This window comes from Lagopus muta, chromosome 12 (genome assembly GCF_023343835.1).
Source record: "Lagopus muta isolate bLagMut1 chromosome 12, bLagMut1 primary, whole genome shotgun sequence".
Lineage (NCBI taxonomy): Eukaryota > Metazoa > Chordata > Aves > Galliformes > Phasianidae > Lagopus > Lagopus muta.
In genome coordinates, this window is record NC_064444.1 from 7575765 (window position 1) to 7587015 (window position 11251).

Here is an 11251-nt window from a genome sequence, read left to right on the forward strand (position 1 = left end):
TCTGAGTATTGTAGAAAATGTGTTGTGACTGTTAGAGGCATAAATACTAGCAATTGTTTCAGGGTGCATCATCTCATCTACACGTGCATCTGCATTGGTGGCGGAATACGTGCTGAGAAGATTTTTTCCCTCTGTTGGGAAACAAAAGCAGTATGATGCAGTTACTGAACTTTCTTGCCATTCTAGATATGGTCTTTAATCAGCTGAGATGGGATGACGCAGCTGTCAGTGGCTCACCATTCAACATTGTTCTGTAGGCAAAACACAGTTTTCTAAATTTCTGTGATGCATAAATCCAGGCAGAGAAAATAGCTTTGATTGTATAGAAGCACGGTATCTGCAGAGTCAACTTTTGCGTGTATATCAAGGACCTTTAATTCTGTTGAATTGTTTCAGAATGTGAAGCTAAGCCTAATGTTTTGTGGATGAGCCACCTCTGTGTGACAAGAAGGCTGCATTTTTCGCAGTGATAGTGGAAAAAAAAAAAAATTCTACACCTACATTTACAATGGTACTCTGCACAACATGTTTAGAATAAGTATTTCAATGTAGAGATGTGACACAAGATTTTGACAGACGTTTTTTCCCAGTTTCTCTATTAAATTGATAACGAGTTTGAATTCTGAAGGAATCTTGTCAGAATATGTTGGCTCCACAACAATGTAATTATAGAAGTTAAACTATTCAAACAATCATATTTTGCACATGAAATTAAACAAGTTTGGAACAATGTTTAATGTAACTTCCAATGTGTAATTTTCTAAATTTTCTTTGGAAAATACTACCATAAGAAAAAACATTCATCAGGCAGTCTTAGTGTGGGTGGGGGTAAAAAAGAAAAGAGAAGAAGGACCTCAGACCTCAATTTCATTTATTATAATAAATCAATTTCATACTCATTTGTGTTTAATCTCCATTGGAAATTTACATTATCCGATCAGAACAGGGGAGATCAAGTGTCACATAAAAATTCAACAGGAAATTCATGGAATGAATCAGTAAAAGTACAGCTTATATGTAGAGATTTTAAACCCATCTAAATTCTAATAAAAACTTCTAAATCCTATTTTAGACTGAACAAGAAGGAAGCTCAGGAACTGTAACATACCTAAGAAGCCCCTCGAAGTGTTAACATACTAATATTTAATCATTTTTAGTCTTTGTATGTGCAAATTAAATATTTTAACTCCAGCGCTTATAGCTTTAATTTTATACATTTTTCTCTGAGGAGTAGTAGTTTATAGGGACAACACTATATCATCTTTGAATATTTAGCTTGTTGAAAATATATTCTGTGTATTGTAGGTGACATTTAACCTGTTGAATTAAAATTTCTGGTACATGTGACTCATGAAGGGCTTATGTGATTTACAGCAGATTTAGACATTACTTCATGAGATTTGAGCATGTGTATATGTCACCTTTGGAAACTGGGGAAGCATAAGGAGGGATGAAAAAGGAGAAGGAAGCAGTCAAATGAAAACCGAAGAGGCAAAAGCCATCTGCAGTGGATGAATTAATAAATTCAAAGTGATGGACTCTACATTTTATGCCTTGAAATGAGAAAAATATGTGGACAAAAGTGAATTGTTTCCTGTTCAGCAATAGCCAAAAAAAGGAAACAGAGCATTAAAAACAGTTAGGTCCAATTGTTTTATAAAATGAAGAGTATATGAAGAAGAGGGAAGCAGTGTGTTATCTTTATTCCTATTCATATCCCTTCAGTTCCAGGGGACAATTGCTCTGAAGTAATTTACTATCTTGTCTGCTGCTTTTTTTTTTTTTTTTTTTCCCTAGGGAATTCCAGGAGGTTTTCATGACTGCTGAAATAAGCTTGAAACAAGCCGAAAGCTTGGAATATTTCCTTAATACTGACAATTAATGATGAAAAAACTGGAATGAGAAAGTAGTCTTTTGGGATACCTGAAGTACTGTGTGTGCCATATTTACAGTCTTAGTCTGAACACAAGATAGCTCTTGTTCTTTCAACCAATATCTATGTGGTCAGTATTCATAAAGCTGTTTGAAGTTCTAGCTGTGCATAAAAATGAGGTAGAAAAATAATCTAAAAGATTATTTTTCTAATAAGAAAAACTGTTGTATCAAAATGACTGCATTTACAAAACTTAAAAATCTCCTTTAAAATTCCTGTGCATTCCTATTTTGGGAAGCAATATCTAAAATATAAAATTATGTTAAAATTTTTTGAACATAAAACACATTGTTTAGATTTACTATGAGGAATTCCATCCCTTTGCTTCATATGCATCTCCACTTCAGACACAGTTCTGTCAGACTGCCCCTCTGTGGCATCTGTCACATGAAAACAAATTATAATGGAATATTGGTGGTATGGGTTATCCTCTACTGCCAGACCAACAATATCTGCCTCTGATGTCGTATGAAAACATAATAAAATAAGGAGCATTACTTTCCAAGCAGCCCTGTAGATCTGAATTCTATTTTTATATAGGTAATTTTGGAGCTAATCAGGCAATGGCAAATTAATCCTTCATTTGCTACTGTATCACTTTTTTTTTTTTTTTTTTTTTTTTTTTTTTTAAGAAACTGAGCTGAAAGATCAGAACAGCACAATACAGATTTATGCTTTTTTTTTTTTTTAATTTGGCAACAGAATGAATAGAATGAAGAGGGTGAGTTAGTATAAAGTACAGTTTGACACAATTATAATATAGTTCTTTTTTTCTGATCATGTGCTGTGAATGAAAGTCTGCCAATGGTGATAAGAAAGTTCTGTTTGTCTGAATCTGTTGGCACACTGTTTTTAAAAAAGTAGATCAGCTGCATAAGAATCTGGGGAATTTTTGTTAAGCAATGATTATATTTCATACAAATAGTATGTAATGGAGTTCAAGCATTCATAAAATACTCATCTCTTAATAAAAATACTTTTTAACCTAGGAACAAAATAACGTTTTTGCGTACATGTAGATTTGTACTGGGAGAAAATAGAGAAGGCAGAGCTTACAAAGAAAAAATGCTGGTGCAATATCCTTTTTATGCTTGTTGATTTTATGAGTTTTGTAAGTAATTAAAAATCAATTTAATCATGCTCCATAATTACATACTCTTGAAGGAAAAATACTCTAGATTCAGACCATATCATACTTAAAATACAGTGAAGCTCTGTGTTACATAGACCAACAAAACCACACGTTAGGTAAAAATTATTGACCACACGTCTGCCAGGCAGTAAGAGATAAAGAGTAGATCCTCATGTCCAACAGTACATTTTAGTAAAACCTGAGAAATGCTGTTCAACTCCGACACAGTTATTCAATGGCAACTTCCTTTTTTATCAGAAATAAACTTTTTTTGGATTTTTATTATCATCGCTAATGTTAATTTGATAGACTTTTTTATTCTAGTTGATAAGAGCGGTAAAATTGTTTTAAGTCTTGATGCTTCAAGATAATTCAGTAGTGCAGGAGAATATCGTGGAATATAATGGTGTATTGGTTATTTGTGTGACTTTCACAACTGAGAGCTCTTGTTTTGTGTCAGGCTACTAGCATAGCATGTGCTGATTGATAAGACACATCAAGCAAAACAGAAAAATGACCTGAACTGCTCTTCATTGTTTTTTTTTCTTTTGAATTACAGGTATTATAGATGAACAATTTTATTTTAAATTGAACATATGTGCTTTTTTTAGAATCATTAACAGGCATTTTTCTGTAAAATACTTGATGAAAGCTTTTTCTATAGCCATTTGTTGTCCCAATATTAACAAAATAAGAAAAGTATTATGCCATTCCTAGAGGATAGTTTTCTTTTCAGTCTTTGGTCTGCATAAATTTTGAAAAACATGCTGCTAATTTTTTTATGTTGCTTTTGAAGATTGCATTAAACAGCTAGACCTCCAAATTTGCTTGCTTGGGAAGATTTTTTTCCTTACATGCAAAAATATGCATACAGCTACAATTCCTATATATGGACTCCATATTTTCTTTTCTGCAAACCACAGTCTCTATTCTAGTGCATAAATTCAATACAATAAGGTATTGTATTGAATGTATGAAACATTAAGAGACAATAAGGTGTAGTTTCACTTGAATTAATTTCTGTTAGTAGGGATTCACGAAGAATATTTGACCATCTTTTTATTTGGAAAACTATTCTTGTAGAGAAGATGTGCACAGAAGACTATGTAGATGTGAAAATTCCTAAAATAATCACTTTGTTATCTTAAACGTTTCTTTCAAATAGATTATCATATTCTCTTAGTGCTGCAAACTTCAACATTTCTTTTGTAGGCTTTGAATTGCAGCTGAGATGGAAGAAATTAAAAAGAAAATAACTTTTTCAGTGGGGCATTACTTTAATATTGACCATCTTCTCCCCTAAGAGCATAAGGCATAATTCCATCCTTTCAAATGTTTTCAAGCTTACTCATTAGGAGGACAGGCTTTAATTAATTTTTAAAATGTTTCATCCTTGTTCTGTTTTACTACCAGAATGGGGGAAAGATAGATGTAGAAGATTAGTAGTGGAAATTCTTAAAAAAGACACTAATTATTAACCTTGGTGATATGACAACTAGGTTTTCAGCTGTGGCTGAGAACTGAGTGTTTGAGAGACACCTCAATCCACCTACTACCATGTAATACTGATGTATTTTGAAGACTCACCTAACAAAACTCTGTCTTCACTCTGTGACATACCTTCAAATCCTTTTTGTGCGTGTGTATTTGTTTGACTGTAGAACACTCTGGACAAGGTTGTTTGACTGTAGTTTTAACTATATTTTCCACAAGATTGCACTTCATTTTTTGGGAAGACCTGGTGCTAAGTTTACCATATTTAGGTTTTTCTTTTGTACTGCTGTTCTCCTGGAAATTAAGTTGATAGATTTTTTTCTCTGTCTTGTCTTTTTCTATTGTTTGCAGGAGTAAGGAAAGGTTTCACCTGGAGGCAGGTGCTGGAGATATCCTGGAGGGCTGTTGAAACAGGAGGTGGAGGTACAATCACGGTAAGCTGCAGAAGAGATTTGTCAGGAAGAGGTTTTCCTCATTTTTGAAATCTCAGGATAGCTGGGTAGCCACAGGGCATCTACTTGCACTTTTACAGTAAACTTGAGGGTTTTAGTGTGGCAGTACCTTATAAAATATCCTAGGTTTCACTAGCTCAGGAAAAAAGCAAGGCAATCAGCATATTAAAGCTTTATTTTGCTTTGTTAATTCCCATACATTCCTGATAACAGCATTTGTCACAGAAATTGGCAGCATTTCAACACTGACTTTCCAGCTCGACAAACACATTCATATTTAAAGTGTTCGTTCTATACAGCAGTGGTAGTGTTTTCTTTTTATTTGAGAATAAAGCAGGAAAGCATCCTGCCTTGTTTTTTTGGCTTGGGACCACAAAGATGCTGTAAAAGCTAATTCTGAGAGTTGTTCTTTTTTTCCATTACACATCAATGAGTATAATTGGAGAAAACAGGTTAAAGATAAATTTAGCATTCTCAAGGAAATGATTATGTTAAGCCTCTGTAGAAAATGTATTACTTTGTTTGCTCTCATTTTAGATGAATATAAGAGCATATTAAACACATTATTCACACAGATTCTTAGTAAACATGAAATTTATGTCTCTTTAGTACATTGCATTTTACTTCATTTTTTATCCCGAGAGTCTCTGCTATAAAGGTGGTTAATTTCTAACGTTAGTAATTTCAGTTGGTGTGGTAATCTATTGAATTATACCATAAAATTTCTATGATCTCTGATGCCTATTAAATATGAACCTGAGTGAATGAAGTACAGCTCTCAAGGTACATACCAGCTGTACTAACATAAAATGTAACGTACTATTTGTGAAAAATGTCAATGTGTGCTGGAAAACTTTTTTGCTATTTCTGATAGTTATGAAGAAATAGGGCCAAGTGTAGGACCAACACATATATGTTAGAAGGGTTGTCATTCTTCATTGCTCATTTTCTAGGTGGCATATTATATCACAAAGCCTCTATTAATTTGCTGCTTCTTGCAACCAATTAATGGTTCCCAATAACTTCACTGACACTGAGAAATAGGAAGAGAAAGGGCAAATGTGAATGAAGTTGGTTTTTACCCATGCTATCTGTGTGTTTTTGTTATCTCTTGGAGGTAGGATGTTGCCACATGAGGACTCCAAGCAACAGCCATTTGTATAAGCAGAGAACTTCTTGCCCTCCTGAGTGCAGCTGCAGTGGTACTTGGTAAGGCAGGAAGCTGAACTCAGGGTACCATGGGACTCTGGTGTGCACCACTCAGCCCACAAACTGACCATATGATAACTGTGTTGTAGGCTTCAGAAGAAGCAAAAGCTGATCAGCATAAAGGCAACCCCTCTTTAAAATAGAAGGGAAGGGTGAGGATGGGGAAAATGCATCTTGAATACGTGTGCGTGCATATTTGTTGGAGTAGTCTTCTTTTGAGCTTGTTCCAGAGGTTATGGTGTACAAATGTTTTTGAACTGGATTTTATTCATGAAAAATCTGTCTGCATTTAGTGGTGGAGCGGAGCCTATTGATAGCATTGCTCCCCAAATGCTGCAGCCCAATAACATGTATAGGCCCCAGCTGAGATCATGGTGCTGAATGGTATAAATCCTAAAATATTTTAAAAAAACAAAAAAGTCAAAAAATTTATGAACAAGATCCTCAGGACACGTGTGCAAAGTCAGAAGGATATGAAACCTTATTCCAGAGTTCACCTGCAGGAATATGAGCTGAACTGCGTCTGCCTCCTCTCCTCATTCTGGCCAGGCAGCCTCCAGCCTTCATGTGGTTCTCTCTGAGCAGCAGAGGAGAGAATTGTACACTTATATTAAGAGTCAAACCATACAAGAGGTTGTGAGGTTGTTTTTTGTTTTTCGGTTTTTCGTGTTTTTTTTTTTTTGTTTTTTTTTTTTAATATCAGATTATAGACAGTAAAAATGTCAGGAAAAGGAATTTGAGGGAAGGGAATTAAAATAGCAGGAGATCAGAAATAGAAGATGTTGGACAAGCAAGATGCAGTGAAAGGAAATGAAAACAGGCCTGGAAAATATCTATATAGCCAGCCCAGTTTCCAGTGTTCATGGGGGAGTTAAGATTATAATGCTGAAAACAGAAACAGAATTTTCAGTTTTTTGATACAGAAAACCACAGACTGGAGCAATCAGACTGGAACGCATCTTTTGTACTTTGAATTCAAGGCAGAGCTCTAGAGCATTCCAGGATAGCCTGTAGATTTCTATAACAGTAACAGATTTTTAATAGCTTTTTTGACAATGCACGAGGGATTGAAGGAATAGGGTTTCAACCAAAACCTTTTTTAAAAGATTGTTAGCAAGCCAAGAAAAGAGTCTTAGAAGGCTTAACTCCTTGGTAGTTCAGATGCTATGATTGCTAAATGAAGGATGAGATCACCAAGTGCCTAGACATACAGAACATATGCTAATAAAATCTATCATGAGATTCTGCCAAACACAATTAGGGTGTGTTAGAAAGGCTACTGAAATTATAAGACAATGCCAAACCGAAGGGTTCATACCTGCCAAAGGCTGCATGCGGGGGCATTCATCTCTGTTGCTCAATTGGCCAAAGAGAAGGTTGAAAATTGTGGCCAAAATCTGTCTTGAAATGTTTCAATGTATAACACAAAGCACAGTTCTGCATGTCTGAAGCACATACAAAAAAACTAAAAGAAACATGACAGCCTGTTATATATAACATAATACAGATGGAAAAAATTGTCTTAAGACGGGAGGGATTTTTAATGTCTTTGTATTTGCATTTGAGACAATCTGTGAAAATTTCAAAGAGTAAAAAGTCCACCTGGTGAAGGTGTTCCCAGATGTCTCAAAATTAGTCACCCAGAAATTAGAGTACCATTAAAGCAGTCATGAAGTATGCACATCCCTAAAACCAAGCTGGGTCAAAACCTAGTGATTTCTTTGTATTGATTCTTGTGTTAAATGACACAGTCGCTGCTTGCCAGGTCTCAGTATGGGGAAATGGCATTTATTTTTCCATTGACATAATAAGGATTTGTTTTATCTCTTCTGTCCACAGATAAGATTAGTAGACTTGCACTTGGAGTCCTCACAGAGATTGCTCTTAAAATGAAGGCAAGTAGTTCTTAAAATGAAGGCAAACGAAATCAGGTATTGTTAAAATCCCAGTTAGTGATTGTTGTTAGATGTGGGGAAGGGTGAATAATACACAAGCATTCTATTTGTATTGTTACATCAGGTATGTCCTGCACTGTGAGTCCTTTTTTTCATTTTTTTCTTCATTAAGACTTTTTTCTCATGTTGATTAAGTAGATTCCTGTATTTTCCTATATATGAATTCAATAGGATCATAAATAAGGTAAAATTAAGGTGCTGCTACTTGTTTATCCTTTTAGTGCATGTTAGGGGCTAAATTCTCATGTATGTACTGACAACGCATTTGGGTTAATATATTCACATCTTAACTTGTAGTCAGATCAGCTATTTTAAATGATTACATGTTAAATCTGATATTTACTCTTGGACTGTGCAAAAGTCAAAGGGAACAATTTGTCAGCTCATTCATATTTTGCTTCTGAAGCCAGTTAACTAATCAGTCTAATGAAAAAGAAGTAAGATAAATGGAGGCCATTCTGTTATGTAGAAAAGTGTACATGAAGATAAATTTTTCACATTTTGCTTCATTTCATCTGCAGTTATCACTGTCATAATTGCTTCTGAACACTCAAGGTGCTCTTCATATTACTTCTATGATATGAATGGCTTAAGCTATTTTGGTAGAGTAGTAGCTTATACCACTAATTTTTTTTATTTTTTTATTTTTTTGTTTCATAATTTAGTAATTTTTTTTTTCTGCATTTTTATTGCAAAATGAATTTCTAAAGAAACAGTAAATGGTCTAGACTTGTGCAAACTACCAGCTTCTGCTATAAACAAGCTAGTATAATAGATCCTGGGCAAATAATATCTCGCTAATATAATTCCCATTAGTTTGTATTTTAAAAGTGATATTCCAGGTTAATTAATCTAGAAATTATTTTCCTGCTATGGTATCTGTTGATCTAATGAGTAATAGGGTCATCCCCTTTGCTTCATCTAAAACCTCTAAGAAGAGTGCCATTATTTCTAGATCATGATATTTCTTAGATCAAGCAAAGATGATCCCGTTTGCTTCATCTAAAACCTCTAAGAAGGGTGCCATTATTTCTAGATCATGATAGTCATCAGGTGTTTCTCTTTGCACCCAATAGACTAAATTGTGATATGGACACTATAAAAACTATAGACTACTGTATTAAGAACATGTACCATTATTTTTAAACAGGAATAAAGACAAGTCAGTGCAAAATAGAACATCGACTATTTTCATATTGCTGCATCATAGAACATTTCTTCATTGAGAATTCTTTAAAGCCTGAGGAAAATGCCAGAATTTAAGAATCTTCTTCTCTGTTAACATGTAATGGTTTTCTGACTGAATTAATTATAATGGCGTAGTTTGCCACATGTGTAGAATTCTCATCAGGGTTTGTAATCTGATTCTATGGAGTGTGATTTTATGATGGATAAGCATCTGAACAAATAAGGAGACCCAAGGTAGCTGTATTGAAATTGCTGTAAAAGGTATATTCATTATCTCAGCTAGATTTCTGCAGTGGTAGAAAGGGAGATTCTTAAATATACGCATTCATTTGGGCACCCTGTGCACTTCAAAAAGAATCTGATTATAAAAACAACTTCAGCTTACCCCAAAGAAGTACAGGAGTGGGACTAGATTTCTTCCTTTTATAACTTGTCAGAAATTTAATGTAGTTTTATTGCATTAAATTTTCAACTATTCTAGCTGCTGTAGAAAATATATATATCCAAATAATACGCTCAGAAAGGTAAATGCATATATGGTGATTTTAAAATATTGCTGCAAACTGGGTTAAGTTGAGAATTTCCAAACCCACATCATCTTAGGTTTTTAAGGCCCTGCAGGTCTTTTTAAAAATCCCTAAGAGTTTAAAAGAATATATTCTGCTGGCAGTTGAGTTCATGCTATTAGCCTAAAATGTGTCGGTCATCAAATACTTTTATAGCCACATAATGAATTTCATTAATCATTTGTTTTAAACGTAAGATTTTTTCTTAAATAGAAAATTAAATTCAATTACCAGGAGTTTCATTCCTTCTTTCATACAGTGTATTTCAGCTTTCTCTAAAGTGTTTCTTTCTCCAAGTAGTCAAACCTGGATTCTACTATCTTTTCTACTCATATAGATACAATATTCAGTCAAGTTATAAAAATATTCTTCTGGAAAAATCACCATTGCAGGGAATATAGTTTTCATGGAATATATTTTGTGGTTTATCATTGTTGCTTCTGGACATTCACATTTTCTTCTACTTTGCTGTAAGTATCTCCACTGAAGTCTGATACAAGATCATAACTGGAAGTAATTGTGGATTCAGACTTTGCTTTTCTTCCAGCTTTTCCCAGTATTTTAGGTGCAACATTTTTTTTTACTTGCTTGTATATTTTTTAATAAATTTTCCTTTCTGGAGGTAGTAGCTCACTTTTGCACAACTGACCACATCCTGCCAGAGTGTTTCTACTTTTAGTTGCTTTTATGGCAAGCAAGAAATAAATGCTTTTCTAATATTAATTCTGAAATGGATGGCAACTTCTGCTGAAGAGTCCTGGAAGATTGGAAAATAATGCAGCAGCAGTGGCAATCAGAATACTTGTAACTGATTTGACCCTATGAATTTATATTAGCCCGATATTTTGTCTTTTACATATTAAATATTTACAGAAAACATGTAGTATACTTTCAAATGTAGTTTGCTTTCTTTACTGACCTCAGTCTTGTGAAAAGTCATCCCAGTATTCCAGATGCACTCAAACTCATTTTCCCTTGGGGATGTCTGGACCTCAAATTTGAGAAATGTCATTTATTGTCCATGTTTGATAAACATGATAATGGCTGTGCATGCACGGAAACTGAGCTAACTTTTCAACATCACACTGCTTTGTTCATGAAAAGAACTATTACGTTAATTACAGTATGTTAATATGTAATACTTCTAGGAAAATTATTATTTTTTTAAATAATGGAATTTGCTTTCTTTTAAAGTAGTGAGGTGCAGACATCTATGGCCTGCTTTTCGTTTCCCAGGAAATATGTTCCTTTTCAAATAAGTTACATTTTTCTTTTGTGTCCTTTAGCCTACCCCAAGTGGCTTGCAGTATTTATCAACTTTA

General features: G+C 34.1%; 1 long non-coding RNA gene across 1 annotated transcript; it reads left to right on the forward strand.

Moving 5' to 3' along the window:
• The first annotated feature begins 4908 nt into the window (after window positions 1–4908).
• On the forward strand, window positions 4909–8115 carry LOC125699198 (uncharacterized). Its single transcript, XR_007379482.1, has 3 exons — window positions 4909–4993; window positions 6133–6220; window positions 8060–8115. It is a non-coding gene; the product is annotated as an uncharacterized LOC125699198 (long non-coding RNA).
• The last annotated feature ends 3136 nt before the right edge of the window (window positions 8116–11251 follow it).